General features: G+C 33.8%; 1 long non-coding RNA gene across 1 annotated transcript; it reads left to right on the forward strand.

The window, feature by feature from the left end:
• The first annotated feature begins 580 nt into the window (after positions 1-580).
• LOC135151984 (uncharacterized) lies at positions 581-10,444 on the forward strand. Its single transcript, XR_010291004.1, has 3 exons — positions 581-1,055; positions 8,832-8,925; positions 10,080-10,444. It is a non-coding gene; the product is annotated as an uncharacterized LOC135151984 (long non-coding RNA).
• Positions 10,445-20,264: the final 9,820 nt, after the last annotated feature.

Raw genomic sequence — 20,264 nt, forward strand, 5'->3', positions numbered from 1 at the left:
TAGATCGATGCTGTAAAACAAACTTTTGACTCTACAAAGACATGCATTCAGGGCAAAATTTTTTTTTTTTGCTAAAAACGTTTCGAACTCGTCTCCAATGCAAGCTTCTAATATATAAAATATTCTTATCCAGAATTCACACAAGTCTTATGATTTTGTAATCTAGCCGTAATGTGAGTAAACTACTGATACAAAAAATGTTTAAAACTAGTCTTTCTCTATACTAAAATAAAAGACAAATGATGTCATTCAAGTTTATGTGTTAACCTCTCATTGAATGGATAACATCAACATCCTTACATGTCAATTCCTCGTTACATCTCATTTTTTAAAATAATTATTCCATATAATTTTATCTTACCCCACTGATTCTCTCTTTCAGCTATCCCTTAGCTTCACATAAATCAGTATCAGTCTCGTCTCGTCGAATGCGCCCAACATGGGGCTGGCTGAGCATGAAAAAGGCTGAGACTTTTTAATCAACTGAAAAAACATTTTTGCCCCTGCTAACCATCTAGGTTGTGAGATGAAAAGGTTGGGATAATATATTAATATGTGTGCAATCCCTGATTTACTTTTCGTCTCTTCCTTACTGCCGAGTTTCTGATTATGTTATCCACGCTGCGTAAATCTTTTTTGTCGCGCAAAAACTGGGCCGCCATGGGTGAATCAATAGCAAGCTCCGTGGTTATGAGACAATTAAATCCACGATGCACATACATTTAGATCCACGTCCGAACCAGCTCATTCCACGTCACACCAGCCGGTTGAAAACTCCGATGTAAGCCTATACACCATATACATTATACAGTCATACACACAACTCTCGTCTTCTCCGACTCTTTGGCTGATGTTCAAATCGTAACTATCCGACTGTCAGAATAGTTGTTTTAATTCGTGAATGTTATAAATCCGATATAACTTGCATATCAAATCCTAAATTTATATCAGAAGTTTGAAAATCAAGTTTCAAGTAGGTGATACAGAGAAGTTTCGTATATTCATATGTATCAGGGTCATTATGGATGAACATATGAATTCCGTGATTGTTCCAGGTAATTGCACGCCCTTTTTCAAGGTTTTTTTTCTTCTTATCTCGCTTGTTTACTTCCTGGTTTTTGTGTGTTCTTATCAAAGTCTAGATTTTTTTGTCAAATTTGTAACCTCTAATATTTTACGGTTTAATGAATCAACTTAATTAGTGGAAATTGAAAATTTATTAATGTAAATTAGTTCGAATTCTCTGTTTTGTAAAAAGAAGGTCTGGATTTTGTAATCTTTATACATCTACAGAGCCTCCTTCTCTAAAGTTCCTTGTAGCTGATTTTAAATCTTAAAATAAAAACTGTAAATAACTGACCTCTGCAACTTGGATAGCAATGTATTATTCATATAATAGGTTCATGAATATTAAAAAGAAAAATTGGATGCCTCTTTGATCTGCATTCGCCTTTCTTAGTATTTGATACCATAAAAGCACAGCCAGTATGATCAACAACATGCATGCGACACCTACACATCCCAATTTTAGTTGTTATTGGCCTCAAAGTTCTCACAAATATTTCATGTTGCAGAGCTAAACTATAGTATCACTCAACCTTCTTTTTTTCATTTATAAATAATGTATAAGTCAACTTCAAAGACTAAAGTTTGGAGAACGATTTTGTTTTGCCTCCTCTTAATAGGGTGTGATATTAATTATGTTGTTATCAGCACCGAAAGAGGTATCCGAGTATCTAAGGAAACAACCGGCATGAGCAGAAATACCCTCAGCATCAAGAGGACAACTTTGTAAGTTATTATACCTCATGTCAGGAAACTATGATTCCTTCTGGCTAATATTTTCCACACACTATGCAACAACATAAACTTTTTCCGTCACGCCTTGTAGTCGCTGCAAACTAGCCATTTATCTTTGGTGTTGCAACTACAAGATATGTTATTATCCCTTGCAGTCTTCCATGTAAAGTACAGAGAGTAAGCTGATAGTACCCGGACCAAGCTTATTAGCTTGCTGACTGCACATCACACATACCCAATTCCCTTCTCAGCACAACATATCGTTCTTCAGGAAGAGGTTTTGTGAAGATGTCAGCTAGCTGATCTGCTGTAGCCACAAAAATCAGCTTGACAGCACCTTTTGCAACATTGTCTCTCAGAAAATGATGTCGAACATCAATATGCTTTGTCCTTGAGTGATTGACTGGATTTTCTGAAATATTGATTGTACTTGTGTTGTCACAAAAGATAGGAGTTTGCTTGCATTTGATTCCAAAGTCCTTCAATTGTTGTCTCATCCATAGCATTTGAGAGCAACAGCTACCAGCTGCTAAATACTCCCCCTCAGCCGTAGATAGAGCAACTGAAGTTTGCTTCTTGCTTAACCAAGAAACTAAGCTTTGACCCAAAAATGCACAAACACCACTTGTACTTTTTCTATCAGTTTGACTACCTGCATAATCTGCATCACTATACCCAACAAGATCAAAAGCATTTGTGATAGGATAGAATAAGCCCAAAGTAATAGTTCCACTTAAATATTTGAAAATTCTTTTAACAGCTTGTAAGTGAGAATCCTTTGGTTTTGCTTGAAATCTAGCACAAACTCAAACACTATACATAATATCAGGTCTAGAGGCTGTAAGATAAAGTAAACTACCAATCATACCTCTATACATTCGAATATCAACATCTTTACCATTTTCGTCTGCTGTCAGCTTGCTGACAACGCTCATCGGTGTTGATTTCGCCTTGATATTCTCATATCCAAATCTTTTGAGTAGATTCTTGATATACTTGGATTGATGCACATAAATTCCTTCTGGAGTTTGCTTAATTTGGAGCCCCAAGAAATAATTGAGCTCTCCCATCATGCTCATGTCAAACTCACTATGCATGCACTTTGAAAACCACTTACACAAAGAATCATTAGTAGATCCAAATATAATATCATCTACATATATTTGAACAACTAATATATCTTGACCTTTAAAGATAGTAAACAAAGTAGGATCAATTTTACCTCTAATGAAACCATTTTTGATCAAAAATTCACTTAACCTTTCATACCATGATCGAGGTGCTTGCCTTAATCCATAAAGTGCCTTCTTGAGCTTGTAGACACGGTTAGGATATTTTTCATCCTCGAATCCTGGTGGTTGCTTGACATAGACTTCTTCCTTTAGATATCCATTTAAGAATGCACTTTTGACGTCCATTTGATGTAGCTTGAACTTCTTGTAGCATGCAAATGACAATAGCATCCTAATAGATTCCAATCTTGCAACCGGAGCATAAGTTTGATCAAAATCAATTCCTTCTTGCTGATTGTATCCTTGTGCAACAAGTCTGGCTTTGTTTCGAGTGATAGTTCCAAATTCATCAACTTTATTCTTGAATACCCATTTGGTTCCAACAATTGAAGCACCCTCTGGTGGATCTACAAGTTCCCAAACATCACATCTTTCGAATTGGTTGAGTTCTTCTTGCATTGCCATGATCCAATTTTCATCTTGTAAAGCTTCTTGAACATTCTTTGGTTCCTCTTGAGCTATGAAGGCAGCATAAGCACAAATGTTGGCTTGAGCTTTCCTTGTCTTGATTCCAGCTGATTTATCTCCAATGATCAACTGAGGAGGATGATTCTTCACTGTTCTAGTTGACTTTGGTAGATTATGTTGAGCTATGACCTCTTCATTCCTTGTAGTCTGCCTAGGAGGAGTCTGATCAACAACATTTTGGCTTGCTGATGAAGTTTGACCTCTGGATTCCTCCAATGTGAGCTTTGACATCTTATCCAAAGTTTCTTCAAGAGATGGAGTGGATTCAGTAGCTTTATTTCCTTCTGAAGTCGTGGCAGTTGACTTGTCAGCTTGCTGATTTCCAGTTTCCTGCACTGTCAGCTTGCTGCCAGTACTTGTACCTGCACATTCTTCCTCATCCCTTGCAAGATCATCAGTAGACTCTTGAAGTGAAACATCAATAGACTCTTCAACAGTATGTTTAGCAAGATTATATACTCTATAAGCACGACTTGTTAAAGAATAACCCAAAAATATAGCTTCATAAGATTTAGAGTCGAATTTACCATCCCTATCAATGGTTTTGAGTACGAAGCACTTAGATCCAAAAACCTTGAAGTAACTGATATTAGGCTTCTTTTTCCTTAGCAATTCATAAGGAGTCTTGTTGAGAATTGGCCTGATAAGCACTCTGTTAAGAACATAGCTTGCTGTGTTGACAGCTTCTGCCCAAAAGCTTCTTGGCAGCTTGCTCTCCTGCAGCAATGTCCTAGCTGTTTCTTGTAAGGACCTGTTCTTACGCTCTACAACTCCATTTTGCTGAGGTGTACGAGGTGCTGAGAACTCATGTGAGATTCCTCTTTCTTCACAATAAGTAATGAAGTCTTTTTGGAATTCCCCACCATGATCACTTCGAATACCTACAAGTCTTGTATCTAGTTTGTTCTCAAGCAACTTGATTAGCTTCTCAAATTCACTAAAAGCACAATCTTTAGTACGCAAGAATAATACCCAAGTGAATCTAGAATAATCATCAACAATAACAAAGGCATATTGTTTACCTCCAATACTCTTATAAGCTTCGGGACCAAAGAGATCCAAGTGAAGAAGCTCTAAAGGTTTAGAAGTAGATACCATTTTCTTTGCCATATGTGGAGTCCTTGTTTGCTTTCCCAATTGACAAGCAGAACATGTCTCCATCTTGACATACTTAAGCTTTGGTAGTCCTCGAACAAGCTTCTTTGCTGACAGCTTGCTGAGATGATCCATATGAGCATGTCCAAGCCTTCTATGCCAAATTTCTGGATTATTATCCACAGCTGCTAAACAAACACCTGCCTCCTGTTCTTCAAAGTTCAAAACATATATATTTCCTTCTCGTTTTGCAACTAGAGGAGTTTTGTTAGCACCAACAAGTATAGTACATTCATCCTTACCAAAGTTAACAATATGACCATCATCAAATAACTGACTTATACTAAGCAAGTTATAAGTAAGACCTTTGACATATTGTACCTTGTTAATAGAAATGATACTATTACCTATAGTTCCTTTGCCAAGAATAGGAAGAGTTTTGCTATCACCAATTGTGACACGTCCACCCTTCTTCATCTTCAAGCTTAGAAACTGAGATTTGTCTCCACTCATGTGCCTAGTGCATCCACTATCCAATATCCATTGATTTGGCTTTACTTTAGACACGAGACAAACCTACAAAACAAACACAAACAACTCAACGTTTTGGTACCCAAATTTTGTTGGGTCCAGCAGTGTTAGTTGATAAAACATATAGAACATTAAGATCAGATTTCTTGATCCACATTTGGACCACTTTAGAACTCTTCTTCCATGTTCTGCTGGTCTTATCAGCATACTGTCCCGGAGCTGTCTTCTGTCTGTTTCTGTTGTCAGCATACTGCCAGTGAGCTGACTTCCTTCCCCAGCTTGCTGATTGAGGATTCTTCATTGGACAATTATTAGCAAGATGGCCCTTCTTTCCACACTTGTGACAAGTCACCCAAGGCATGGCATAATTATATGGAATGCCATTTTTCCCTTCATATCTCATTGAAGAAGTGGATGTAGAAGCTGCACCAATGCCTCCTTTGTCATGAGAACCTTTAGCTTGTTTCATTATAGATTTGAGACTTTCTTCTCCTTGAACAAACTTTCCCATGGCTTTCTGAAGATCTTTGACTTCTTGCTCCAATGATTTGATCTTTTCAGCTTGAATAGAGATTTCGGCTAAGCTTTGGGATTTGCTTAACTCGAATGCCTCCAAGCTTGCATCCTTAGCTTTAAGATCTGCTCTCAGCGAGCTGAGTTCCTTCATGAGTGTATCATTCCTTCTTTGGATTTGCATGTTGTTCCCTTCAAGTTGTGAGATCTGTTCCTTGAGGGTAGCAATGATTCCACTACTAGCTTTGGCACTCTTTTCATTCAAGAAATCACCTATGACTTTCTTCAAATGAACGTTTTCTTTCTCGAGCTCATAATTCTCATTCTTAAGATCAATGAGTTCCATTATTGATGAACAACTCTTATCCTGCATGGTTAGTTCACAAGTAGTTGTATCAATAGTATGTAATTCAAAATTAATAGAGTTTACCTCACTGTTAGTGTTCGTATCTGAATCCGTTGTATCAATTGAGCCATCGAGACCAACAAGAGCCAAATTCACCATCTCATCACTAGAATCATCAGAAGCTGACTCATCTTCATCATCACTCCAAGTTAGAAGTGCCTTGGATTTCTTTTTATTCTTGTAATCAGCTTGCTGTCTAGGCGGCTTTGACTTGTTTTTCAGCTTGTAGCAATCCCTTTTGAAATGTCCTTTCTTGCCACATTCAAAACATGCATCATCCTTTGGATCTTTCTTTGCACCAAAAGCTTTGCCCTTTTCTCGCTTCATTTTGTTTTTCTTTTCAATCATTCTCTTGATTTTTCTGGACATAAGAGCTAGATCCTCATCTGATTCTGTTTCCTCATCTGTTTCCAGCTTGCTGACAGAGGAGTGCAGTGCAAGATTCTTCATTTTCTCTGTTGGCAGCTTGCTGCTTTCTGAGCTGTTAGCTTCAATCTTAGCTTCAAATTGTTCCAACTCAGCAAATATAGCCAGGTGATCCATAGTATCAATGTTGAGAGCTGACTCCAATGCTGTGACCTTGGCACCATATTCGAATGGAACAGCATTTAGAATATTCATGTTGATTTCCGATTGAGGAATCTTTTTGCCAAGTCTTTCAAGACTGTTGAGAGTGACTTGGAATCTAGCTTGGCTTTCTCGAATGGTTTCTCCCTTCTTGATAGCAAAGCTTCCAAATTCTTTCATAAGCTTCCCGAGCTTGACTTTCTTTAATGCCTTTGAGCCTTCGTGATATGTCTCCAATGCATCCCAAATTTCTTTTGCAGATTTGAGAGAAGAGACCTTGTCATACTCAGCTTGATTCAGCCCATTGATTAATGTACTCCTTGCTTTTCCATTGGCAGCAACCTTTGATAGCTCGTCCGCTGTGAGAGCATCAACGTCCTTGACTTTGCCATCGCTATCAAGATATTCATAAGGACCTCTTTGCACAACTCTTTGCATTAGGGGATCTCTGGATAGATGAGCCTCCATTTGGCCTTTCCACCAATTGTAGTTGTCAGAACCCGTGAGGAGAGGAGCTCTAAAATCGGACTTTCCCTGAAAGTTATCAGCCATATCGATCGATACTATTCCTGTTACAGAAGTATTAGTAATAACCTGGCTCTGATACCAATTGAAATTACACACCTAGAGGGGGGGTGAATAGGTGTTATGGCTAATATGACCGATTTTTAATGTTACCGAATATTTATACTGTCACAGACAGCTTGCTGTTAATTATCAGAGTAAACAGTCAGCTAGCTAACAATGCAGATGCAATGCAAAACAAATATAATCAGTAAGCTAGCAACACAGAGAATTTTAGCCAGGTTCGACCCCTAACCCTAATGGTCTACGTCCTGGTCCCCTACCAACTGGTAAGAGATTATATTATTAATCAATAATGTCAACGATTACAATGATTCAATAATATAACTCCCTTTATCCCTTGTTCCTGTTATCAGCTTGCTGAAACCCCTGAACCACGAACCAAAAGCTCTCCAAGACCTATACTTCCCAAGTATACTCTTCTAGCTAACTAGTCCCCTTGTTCCCTTGTTTCACAAGCTCGATACACAGCAACAAACCTTTACACTTTGAACAATACAATGTATGAATGTAATACAACCGAAACTATGAACTCAATATAGATATATAATCAAATATAATTACTAGAGCTCAAAGTAAGATTTTGCAATGAAAGTGTGTTGTATTTCAGAAGCTTGAAGTGTGTTCTTGTTCTCACAAAACGGAAACCACACTCAAGTTTATATACCATCATTCCAAACGGTCATAACTCAACAAACTATCCAACGTTCTTGGTTCAACAACCTCACGTTTAATTTGCTTGAATAATGAACGTTTGAATAATGTTATCTTTACTGAGTAAGAGCATAAAGACGTTTGAAACAACTCAGTAAACGTTTATTTATAAAACCATAATTTGAAATAGGATAGGAGTAGTTTTAGAGATAAGATCGAAAGATATAAAAACTCCTATAAGTTAGGAAATCGTTTTTGTTTGAAATTCTGATTTAAAAACTGAGCTCTAATATTTATATAAGTCATATATAAATATTAAAGTCCTTACAAATCGATTCCTAATAAATCTCCTTGCTTTTTGACTTCAATCCTTATCCATTTGTTATTCTGTTCACGCTGTAAGCTTGCTGATAAGCCTGTATGATAACCTGTAAGCTTGCTGACAGTGAACATAATACTGAATCATGTCAAGCTGTTAGCACATTCATATATAACTTTGATAGCTCGCTAACAAGCACCAGTTTTATGCTATTAGCTTGCTGGCAGTGTGATCATCAAAACACTGAGAGTATCATTCCACCATCGAAGTAAAAGTTGTTGCCTCATATATACTTTAAATGGTGCTAAATATCCCAGCAGAGGCTTAGAATGAAACCGGTATATTTTGTGTATAGAGGTTGTACGACTCATATCTATTACAACCAGAAAACAGATTTACATCACCATTATTTTAAGCAACATATGTGAATTGATTGCTAAAAAAGTAACAATAAGTTATATTTCTAATCTAATCTACTTAGCCACGATCAATGGAAGATGTCAAAGACCTAGAAGGGTCATGATATCTTAGCACTTAGTAGGTGGAACTAAGTCTATTATCTATAGAAAGTGTCTAACATTCTTCGATTTGATATTGACAGGGATATCACCAACATGACGTTTCGGCCTGGTCAGGCTCCATATTTCCATTTACAAGTATAAAACAAAAAACGAGGTTGGCTGAAAATATAGCAGGTGAACTTCTATCTCTGTTCACACAAAATGCTCATGCAAATTGCTTTTGTTTTTGTCCTGACGTATAATTTTTAAAGATTTTAATTAGTAATCATGTTAAAAGTAGAGACTAGAGCAAGAGTGGGAAGAAACGCATGTGTGTTATCTATTACTATTACACAAAGAAACCTCTTCGTGGTACTGAAAATATCAATATATGAAAGTGGAACAGATGCAAGGCACTCTCATAAAATCTATTGATTCAAATGAAGCAGTGATAAAAGACACTCATGCGAAGGTACATATTGTAGTTTAAATTCCCATGCTTCTTAAGGCTCCAAAGTCCAGGCTAATTAACACAATGTAGTAATATTTATCTTTACCTGATTATCTATTGTAAATAATTTGTCTTGTGCTTAAAGATCGCATGTCAGTTATTTGTCTTGTGCGTAAAAAATCTTTACAAATTACAACCATGTAGAGAACTTCAAAAAATCTGCTGCTGTTGGATGGCATTGTCATCCAGCACAACTGGATTTTCTCAAACTATTTGTAAATCAACTATTAAGCACAATTCGATTTTCTTGCAAATTGCTCATTATGTTTTTTGCAGGCCAGCCGATAAAGCTATATTATAATATTATATTAAGAACCTATACTTAATTACATTCCCACACAGAGTTTCATCCACAACGAGTTGCACTTGGCTATTGCTTAGATGCAAGGCAGCAAACCGTATGCTTATACACATTCAACACCAAAATATCCGGAAAATAGTTATGTTTATTAATTAGGGTGGAGTTAATTTCTATTCTTTTGTTTGACTAGAAATTATTCTTCTCTGCTTTGGCTGGCATATGACCAATTTTATGAAAATATAAGTTAGTGGACAGAAAGATTCAACGAGCACAATGCTTACCAGTAGAATGTTAAATAATTTCCAGAGTCCAAATTATCACATCACCGTTCAGCATAATATATTAGATGACCTTTTAGTTTGTAGTTAGAACGTTTAGTCTAATAACGTCTATTCTAACTTAGGATCCTTTCTTATAAAATTAAATCTAATATTACTGGATATCATTAACAAAGAAATTCTCAGGTCACACTACAAATCGTCACCCCACACACACACACACACTACATTTAACTTAATCTTGTATTCCCTTATTTAGGTGCTGCAACTTTATCAAGTAGTGATGCGACCAAGTCCTCTTTCAAATTAAGGTCACACTATACAAGACGTCACGGATACGAGGAATATAGTCACAAGAGTTTTGGAAGACGCAGCTGTAGAGGCTTCAAAAGTAGGCGGTAACACAGATGAAGAGGCAGAGCCGTAAAAAACAACTGCACAGCCAACAACTGAAACATAAGTCAAAACTTTCGGAAACTTGAACATAATGCCGAAAATTGCTTGACAATGAGAACTTCCAGGTTATTGAAAATACATGTGTCATTAGATTATAGTAATAGATAATACATGAAAAATGTTGAATACTAAGTGATATGGCATTAAGTAAATTGAGAAATTAAAACTAAGTGCTTAAGACTCATAGATAGCATGGGAGAAGGTAGATCAGAGAAATATTCATATTGTGAATGTAATTGCACTGCCTGACCATTCCAACTCAAACGATATATCCAATTTTACTAGATTTAACACTACAAATTTTCACCTATCACGGATAGCTAACTTCCGAATAGAAATTTCAGAAATTAACTCATAAGACTAGGTGGAATAGAAGTTTCGGAAATTAACTCATAAGATTAGGAACAACACCCGTGCCTTGCATGGGTTTTAGGGTTAGTTATATTAATAATAGCCCAGCATGGGGAGCATGTAAATTCATGAAACTTTTTATTCGTGCGAAAAGACAGATTTATCCTTTAGGCTAATATTTGTTAAAATTTTTGTGGTTTTGTAGAATTGAACTTGAGTGCATCCACTAACATCCACTTCTTTCATACCACTTAGCTAACTTGTCATTTGCATTTTAATATCATATATAGTTAAACTATAATGTAATATTGCAATAAATAAATATTATATAAAATTTAAAACTCGTGATTTGAAAAAAAAATTGATTTCAAATTTGGTCACTTAGTAGAACTATTGGGGATAATTAATTCTCTGTTAAGTCATGTTGGAATATTAAATAATTTCAATTCATGGTTTATAGTAACTAGACTATGTCGTATTGATAATTCAAAGCTTTCATGTTTGTCCATAATTTTGTACTTCAAAATTATGTAGTAGAACTTGTATTTTGAACAGGTAAATACTCTAATAGTGTATTTTTCTCTTTATATCAAATTAATTACAATAAAGATATTTATTGAAAAAGATCTCTAAGATCAGGCCCCGGAAGATTGAAGAATAGTATTGTAGTTTAGAGTTGTGGAGCTAAAAAAATTCTAAGACGTAGATTTCTATTACATATCGATAAGCTGGTTAACTTGCTGAACGCTCAGGCTTCAAACCGGAAACTGGAGTTGTCGACAAGAGTATTATACCATATTCTCAAGCTTGACGTAAAGCCTAATATTACAGCCGAGTTCTTCGGTATGGAAAGTCATTATCATTATATAGAGAATTTTATAGTATACATAGTAAAGCTTGTAAGGAGGTAGAGGGGTCGACAAGTACTCATACTTGGATAAAACAAAGTGTACGGCAAGCACAGAAGCAGGGATATGGCACATTACTAAAGAATCGCAGGGGGTGCACGCACCGTGCAGGGTCCGCAGCGGTGCGATGCGGCGGGGGTGCGCCACGTGGCGTATCGACTAATATCGTTCACCGATACGCGGGGTGCGGGAAATGCGGTGCGGGAAGGGCAACATCCGTAATTTTACAGCGTACCCAACATCTCTAATTAAATCTCCGATCTACTCTTTTTCTTTCCAGCGGCGACTCTTTGTATATCTCTGTATGTATATATGCCTGTTGCTATTGGGCTTGGGCCTGGTTAGCTACAGTGGCTATATAAATAAATATGACTGCTAATTTTATATATATATATATATATATATATATATGTATATATATAGGGTCCTATTCAATTACAAACCACTTAAATCTAAAAACTAAAAACTTGTGACCTAGCCCACTTTTCTCACTACTGTTGCTCAACTAACGTTAGCACTTCTCTAGATAACTGATAGTCTGATATACACAATATATACATACAAAGCTATAAACAGCATATACATACAAAACGATTATCAATTAACACAAACTCACCCTCTCCGGTCTTCATCTTCTTTGATCTGTAATTTTTATGTCTGAGAATTAACGTGGCAGAAATCTGAGATCTAGTCATGAGAGAAGACATATAAATCACTATTTTTTAAAGCGAATATCACTAATCTGTAAAGCGAATATCACTAATTTGTAAATCGAATATCACTAATTTGTATAGTAGAAATCATCAATTTTTATAATTATATCAAAAACTATATCAAGCTTTAACAACACTAAAATCCACGGCTAAGCTTTAGTCATTCAAGAGATTAAAGGAGAGGTCGTCGAAAAAAGATTGGGGGAAGGGAAAAGTCGGAGGTCGTGATGATGGAGAATGGACGGAGTTGATGATGGCGGGGAATGAACGAAGACGGGGGAGATGAAAGGTGGATCTGGTGAGATGATGTATTGGGTGTATATGTGTGTATATGTGCAGCATGACTCGTCTTCCTTCTTTTGTACCTACCAGCGGAGTCGGGAGATCTGGGCTTGGTGTTGTGGGTGGGGAAGCTCCGATCACCGAAGGCAGGGGAGCTTTGAGAGTTGGTCGATGACAGATTTAGGTGGGTGGGAGTAGTTCTATGCTGGGTTTTAGTAACTGCAAATGGGTGGGGTAGGCATATGATTTGTTTTAGCTGAGTGCACTTGGTAATTATAAGAGTTTTAATAGTGGTTTTTAGTTTTTATTTTAAGATTGGTTTGTATTTGATCCTGAGCCTATATATATATATATATATATATATATATATATATATATATATATGAATATTTTTATTATTTTATTATTTGTCGTATCCCGCCGCACACGTATCCTCAATTTTGAAATTTTCCAAATTCTCGTATCCCCGCACCGCGCACTCCCGCGCCCGCACTCGCGCTTCCTAGACGGCAAGTTATGTTTGCTCGCATACACTGCGACAAATTAGAGTCTATGACATGAGTATTTTCCTACCATAAAATGAATTGTCCATAGCCTATATACTTGTAGCGATGTTAGTTTCCCACATAGGTACCTAGTAGAATTTTGAATTGCAAAATTCATGCAACTTATGGAGACAAACAAATCAATAAATAATTCTTTAATTCTTTTTTACTCCCTCCGTCCCTCCCATTTCTTATCAAATGGGTTGGGAACAGAGGTTAAGAAATATGTCCATTGATTTTTAATATATAAAAAGAAGATAGTGGAGTAAAAGTAGTGTGAAAAAAGAAGAAAAATGGAGAAGCGGGGAGACCCATTGACTATTTTTGGTAAGTTTTGAAATGTAAAGAAATGGATGAGAAACCCCAAAAAGGAAAGTGTAAAAAAATGGTTAGGAGGGAGGGAGTATTATTTATGAAATATTATTTATTTATTTGAATAAATAAATAAATATTTCAAATACTAATCCTTAATTAAAACTTTACTATTCATTTAATGTAATTAAATCCATTAAATATTTTTCAATTATGAAGAGAATATTCAAAAAAATGCTATTAACTTGGTACATTTATGCGACAAATATATCTTTAAATAGTCCTAGATATTCTTCATTCATCCGAAGAATAAAATATATCAGTGTATGTATGCACTCATTTTCACTGATTACCTCAAGTAAAACTTGGGAACATGATTCTATATCAGATACTCCTTCCGTCCATCCCATTTGTTAATAAATGGGTTTGACATGAAGATTATGAAATATATAAAAAATAGTAAGAAAGATAAAGAAAAGTTGGTGAAGGGGTGTAACTTATTAATATTTAATTGATAGATTTTGAGAAGTAGATGAAAATAGTGGATGAGATATTTTTTAATATTATAATAGTTTACTATATTTGAAAAGTTTTGCAATATAATGAATTAAGTTGGACATTCATAAAAGGAAAATGTAAAGAATTGGTTGAGACTGAGAGATTATAGTTATATATATGTGAGTGTAGGCAAGTACTCAAGCACAAACCACTAAAATATAAACCAAGTGAAATCACCTCTGGACCGTTTCACCCACATCATCACCTTCTTCCTGTATGACATCACCCGCCTAGGGCTTGCATCCGCCACCACTCACAGGCCCACAAGAGCCTCGTTAAGGCTTCGAACATGCTCCAAATAGTCTTAAGAGCAAAAAGTTGGTCCCACCATAGTCCGACTAGGCCCCACCTGGACCCTAATCCCCGTCCAGGCTCATCACAGGATCCATCCTCGATCCGAAAACCCTTGGCATTCTACTTAATTACATTGATTTGTATTTAGTTTAAATTTTAGTGGTTTATATTGATCAGTTAGGAACCTATACAGACCTGTGTACACACACAAACACACGTTATATTTTTATACATGTTGTATATGTGAACTGAAATGAATGTTTGGTAGTGCACTAAATACCTAATTTTATGGATTGGAACTTTTTATGCCTTCTTATTAAATGATGGCAGTGGCATGACTAGCAACGTTCTCGTGGAAAGCTCTACACACGAATATAATAATAATAAAAAAAATCTTCTTTCTTATTTAATTTATATTTTTCCTAATTAATATGCATGTTGTATATCTGTGCAATTAATGTAATTAATGTGATTGAATCATAATATTTTATTCCAAGCATAATTATTATGTGTCAATCTTTTGGATTTTGCAACAACCGATAAGAAATTTACTATACTATATATCTCCGTACCAACAATCTATATTAATATTAAGATCGATTGAATAAATTTATATGGCGATCTTAAAACAATATGCTCTCATGTTCGTCACTTTTGTTCTTCTTTTGCAGTTCCATCTGTGCCAAAGTGAGTGATTCATTTCAGAAAAAACAATTATGTATGCTTAATGTTATATCATATATCTTTCAAATTTTGTTAAGTTCTATATTTGACTATATTTGACCAACATCTTCTTATCCAAAGTTAGTAAAATTTTACATGTAATCTTGTTTGGTCTAGAAATATCTTCAAAGTTAGTTTTTCTAATTTCTAATTTATTCATTTTACATATTATTTTGGTATGTATAGGTGCGCTCATAAATAAATTCGGAGGTGTGCTAGATGAGGTCGAAACTAGCCCAACAGAACTGAGTAGAGAAAAATTGCCCAAATTTTGTTATCCCAACATTTGCATCAGGGGTCTATTAACATGTTGGTGTTGTTTCAGTGCTATAAGTATATGTTATCGAACGCGTTCAGCATGTAGACGAAATTGTTAATCGTTCAGGGTTCCTAATAAATTTGATATCCTATTTTGAAACTAAAATTCTATGATATTGAAGATAAATTAACTACATATTATATAGTCTCGATTTGTGCGCGCGCGCAGATATACACACACACACATATTATATAGTCTCGATTTGTGCGCGCGCAGATATATATATATATATATATATATATATATATATATGTATATATATATAATTCTGATTTAAAAGTTCATGCTGGAATTTATTGATGCATAAGACAAGGCTTAAAATTTCTTTTTTAATGGTTGAATAATTTTGTTGGGTTTGATCCCAAGCTCCTGAATGAAAACAAACAATTTCTTCATGTGAAGAAGGGTTTAATTTTTGTTTGAGAATGCCTCCAAATCCAACTTCAGAGGCATCGGTTTCTACTATTTTGAATGCAGAAGGATTAGCAATGCCAAGACAGGGAAGAGTCTTAACATATTTTTTTATATCTTGGACAATAGAAGTATGGATAGAAGTCCAAGGTGCGGGATTATTTTGCAACCGTTCAAATAATGGTTTACGTTGCTTCCTAAGATCTTTATAGAATTCTCCTATGTAGTTGAGTGATCCTAGAAATCTTTGCAGTTGGGTTTTGTCAAGTATTTCATTTGGGAATTTACTAGCAAATTCAATGGATCTATCTATTGGTCTGATTTTTCCATACGGAATGGTATCACCTAAAAATCTTACTTTGGTCTGAAATAAGACACATTTAGTTGGTGAAAGTACTAGACTTTTAGTCTTAATTGTATTGAAAAAAGAGTTCAGATGTTTCCAATGTTCTTCAATTGAATTAGAATAGATAAGAACCTCATCTATATATACTATTGAGAAATGGCTAAAGGGGTTGAATATATTATTCATGATATTCTGGAATTCACTAGGGGTGTTTTTGAGTCCAAATGGGACTACCAAAGGGAGTAGTAAAAGCAGTTTTATATCTATCTTCATTACAAATTTGGATTTGCCAAAATCCACTTTTTAAATCGAATTTACTAAATATAACTGCTTGGTTCAACCTGTTTATCAAATCTTTTTTATTTGATAAAGGATATCTAATCCATTCAAGTACTTTGTTTAATGGTTTGTAATTAATTACTAGACGTGGTACTCCTCTTTCTTTTTCAGCATTTTTGTTGACATAAAAAGCTGCACATGACCATGGTGATTTGTTATCTCTTATTAATCCTTTACTTAATAATTCATTGATTTCTTTTTTACAATATTCTAATTGTTCATGGTTCATTTGGATAGGTCTAGCTTTTGTTGGAATTAAATGTTCTTTAAAAACTTTAGCATAAGAAAGGTTGACTATGTGTTTCTTTCTATGCCAAAAGGCATGTGGAATATCCGAACAAATCTCTTTTAATAGAGTTTTATTAAATTGTTTGATCTTATTTTCGAGATTATTATCTGTTAATTGTTCTTCAATTCTCTTATATTTAATTTCATTTTTTAAATGTTTCAAATGACTCTTTTTATTATTTAATAGTGTAAGAGTTTTAGTGACTGATTGTTCTTGGATAGTTCTTAAATCTTTTTCTTCTGGTTATAATATGAAATTAAAAGTTACCGTTTGACCTAAATGTTTAGTGACTAATCCTTTAGTTGAAGTAGTGAAAGGATAGAGTAAGTATATGAAAGGTAATCCTAATATAATCTTATCGGTCATATTTGTTATTAGAACAAAAGAGGTTTTAAAACAAATATTATCATGATAGATATGAACTTTAGATAGTTTGGCTACCATTAGCCGAGCTTAACCTTTCATTAGTTTTTTCGTAATATGTTGTTGGGACTAGTCCTTCTTGAATACAATTTAGATCATGAGTCAACAAGGGCCGAAGTTTCAATTATAAAGGTTTTATTAATTATTAATTTAATATTAATATACCATTTTTGGATAGTTATATCTTTTAATATTTTTAATGAAAGACCTTGTTGTTTAAGTAATTCAGTTTCTTTACTGTTTTTTGGAATTTCTTCATCGGAAGAATCATGGATTGATAATTCAGACCTAGCTTTGATTTGTTTAATTTCATCTTTTATATTAGTAATTTCCTTTTTTAAAATATTGACTTCCTGATTTAAAGCTATAAATGTTATTTCTTTAACTGAGGTTTTAAATCTCTCAAGTGTTTTATTGAGACTAAATATAGGTTTTTCCTGTTTTTTGACTTCATTGCTGATGCCATCAAAGTTTTTAATTTAGTTGTATATTGGGTTTTTAATTGTGGATCTGTTAATTTACTAATTAATTCTATTAATAAACTAATTTCTTCTTCGTGATTTTTAGATAGTACGTTTAGTGTTTTACCGCTTTCTGTATGACTAGTACTTGATAGTTGAGAAAGTACATCTGAATAGTGTTCATCATTGTCACAAGATTCATTCTCAATTCTCATTAAATGGAGGATTAATTCAGTATCTTCATTAGATATATGTAATTGATTAAGTTTTTCTTTGATTTTACATTCATTTTTATAATGACCTGGTTTACCACAATTGTGACAAATTACTTTACTTTTATCATAACTCTTATTAAATTTCTTATTTTTTGTGAATGTTTTCTTTCTGAATTTATGTGGTTTCTTATAATATTCTTCATTTTTATCTTTTTTACTATATTTGCTTTTATGAAATTTATTGTGTTTAGTATGTTGTTTATGTCTACTTCTGGAAGGGGCTATGGGGGGTAAACCGGCCATATTGCTCGCAGAAAGTTCCTTACTCATACTTAGCTTTGTTTTTATTTTTATTAACTTGCTTAATGATCACAATCATCATAATTTATGAATTCTGAATTTTTACTTAATTCTTCTCGTATTTTATGTGCAAACAAATTTGGAAGACCATCAACAAATTTTTCTTTCCAGTATGGTTTATTACTATCTTCTCTCATCATAACTCTGGACATAAAAACGTCTTTGTACCATTTAAAATCACTTAAGGTTGGACAAGTTAAATTACTCGGATGATCATGTATTCTTTGAGTAATATTACTAGGTGTTCCAATGAAGTGTTTTATTATTGTATAAATTAGTGTATTGACTCCATCTGCTAGGTAACCAGTTGTTTCTTCAAATATCAGTTGCCCATTATTGTCTAATTGATAAGCATTAGTAATATTAATCCTAGTTTCTTCAGTGAGATGTTTTTCCCACCAGGACCTAAGGGTTCCTGTGAAACCATTAGTTAATATTTCAACAATATCACTTTGGTTTAAATGATTAAATTTTGTTGTATAACTATTAGCTACCATAGACATATGATTTAGTTTATTTAATATCTCTTGTTCACTAAGACCATCTATATTCCATTCATACATTTTATTAGCTGAAACTGAAAATTGATTATCTAAATTTCTTTCTTCAAATAATAAGTCTGGAGGGGTTGGCTTGGTATACCAATCTATTGATTTATTAAAGCTTAATTTATTAAATTGATTTTCTATTTCATGATTTGTGGAATCTTCACTATCATCAGGACTTTCATAATACCCTAATGCTTATATTGTTTTACTGGATTCAGGTATGTCTAGCTTTTTGAATAATTTATCTAATGTTTTAATCAGTTCTTTGTCTTTACTAGGTAAACTTAAATTGTTTCTTTTGCTAGGTAAATTTATTAAAGGTTTTTCTTCATAATCTTCTTTAATATTTCCTATATCTAGATATTGTTTGATATTTGGATCTTTAATTTTATCTTCAATTTTATCTAATTGTTTACCTATTGAGGCTAGTATTGATTTGTGAAATTATTTTGTTCAATAACTTTCTTTTCATCATTAATATTATCGGATATCTTGAAAGGTGATCCTTTTATCTCAATATTCATGACTGGAATTATTATTGTTTCCATTGGAGGATGACTAGATGAGACTTTTGATTTATGTTCTTTAATCCACTGATTTTTAGTAATTACGTTAAATTTACCATAATATCTTTTATACCAAGGATAAAAGGTAATATTTAATTTTTCTTTTGTTAAGAAAGTTTTCCATTTATTAACTATTTTTTCTCTTTCATCATGACTATGATTTTCTCTAAATGGTGTCTTTTTAATTTATTTTATTTTGAATTAAAATCTTCTGTTAAATATTCCCAATTGATTTTATTTTCTTTATTAATAACACGTAGTTGGTGATTAATAGGTTCAAAATCTGTTGGTGTGAGAGATAATTGACCATCTTCTTGAGAGTGATTATAGTAGGATTGATTAGGTTGTCTTTCTTTTAGTTTTATGTTACTAATACTAATATTCGTTTTACTAAGAATATCTTCTTCAGAGTTATTATAATAGGCTTGACTAGTTTGTCCATCATTTATAATACCCTTTAGTTTTATGTTACTAATATTTGTTTTACTAAGAAGTTCTGAATCTTTCCTAGAAGCTACTTCAGACCTAGAACAAATTTCTTCTAATAAAAATGGTTTTCTATTATGACTATTGTCAAAACTTATTCTAACTGTTCCATCTAAGTATTGTTTAATATTATCTAGATTCATCATATTGTTTGATGATACTGGTTTTTGAGGGATTTCATTTTCTAAAATCCATTGACTAGGGAGGTTAATGTCTTTCCAAAGTATAGTTCATGGCACTTGTATATTAGCATCGCTAGTACTACTTTGAATTAAAACTGTTTTGTCCTGGGGACTCTTACTAAGTGCATTTACATCTAAATTGGTTTTCATAGTTTTGTAATAAATTCTATAAAATAATGCAATTGGCTGAGATCCCTCAATCATTTGTGTGATTTCACTAGCAGTTTTAATATTTAGTGTTAATGCTTTCAATAAGTGAGGGTCATCTAGACTTAAAGTAAAGTTTGGAAAACAATTAAAATGGATTGGTCCATTATGGAGACTAGATTCCATAATTCCTAATATGCTAGGGACATA

This window comes from Daucus carota, chromosome 4, assembly GCF_001625215.2.
Source record: "Daucus carota subsp. sativus chromosome 4, DH1 v3.0, whole genome shotgun sequence".
Classification (NCBI taxonomy): domain Eukaryota; kingdom Viridiplantae; phylum Streptophyta; class Magnoliopsida; order Apiales; family Apiaceae; genus Daucus; species Daucus carota.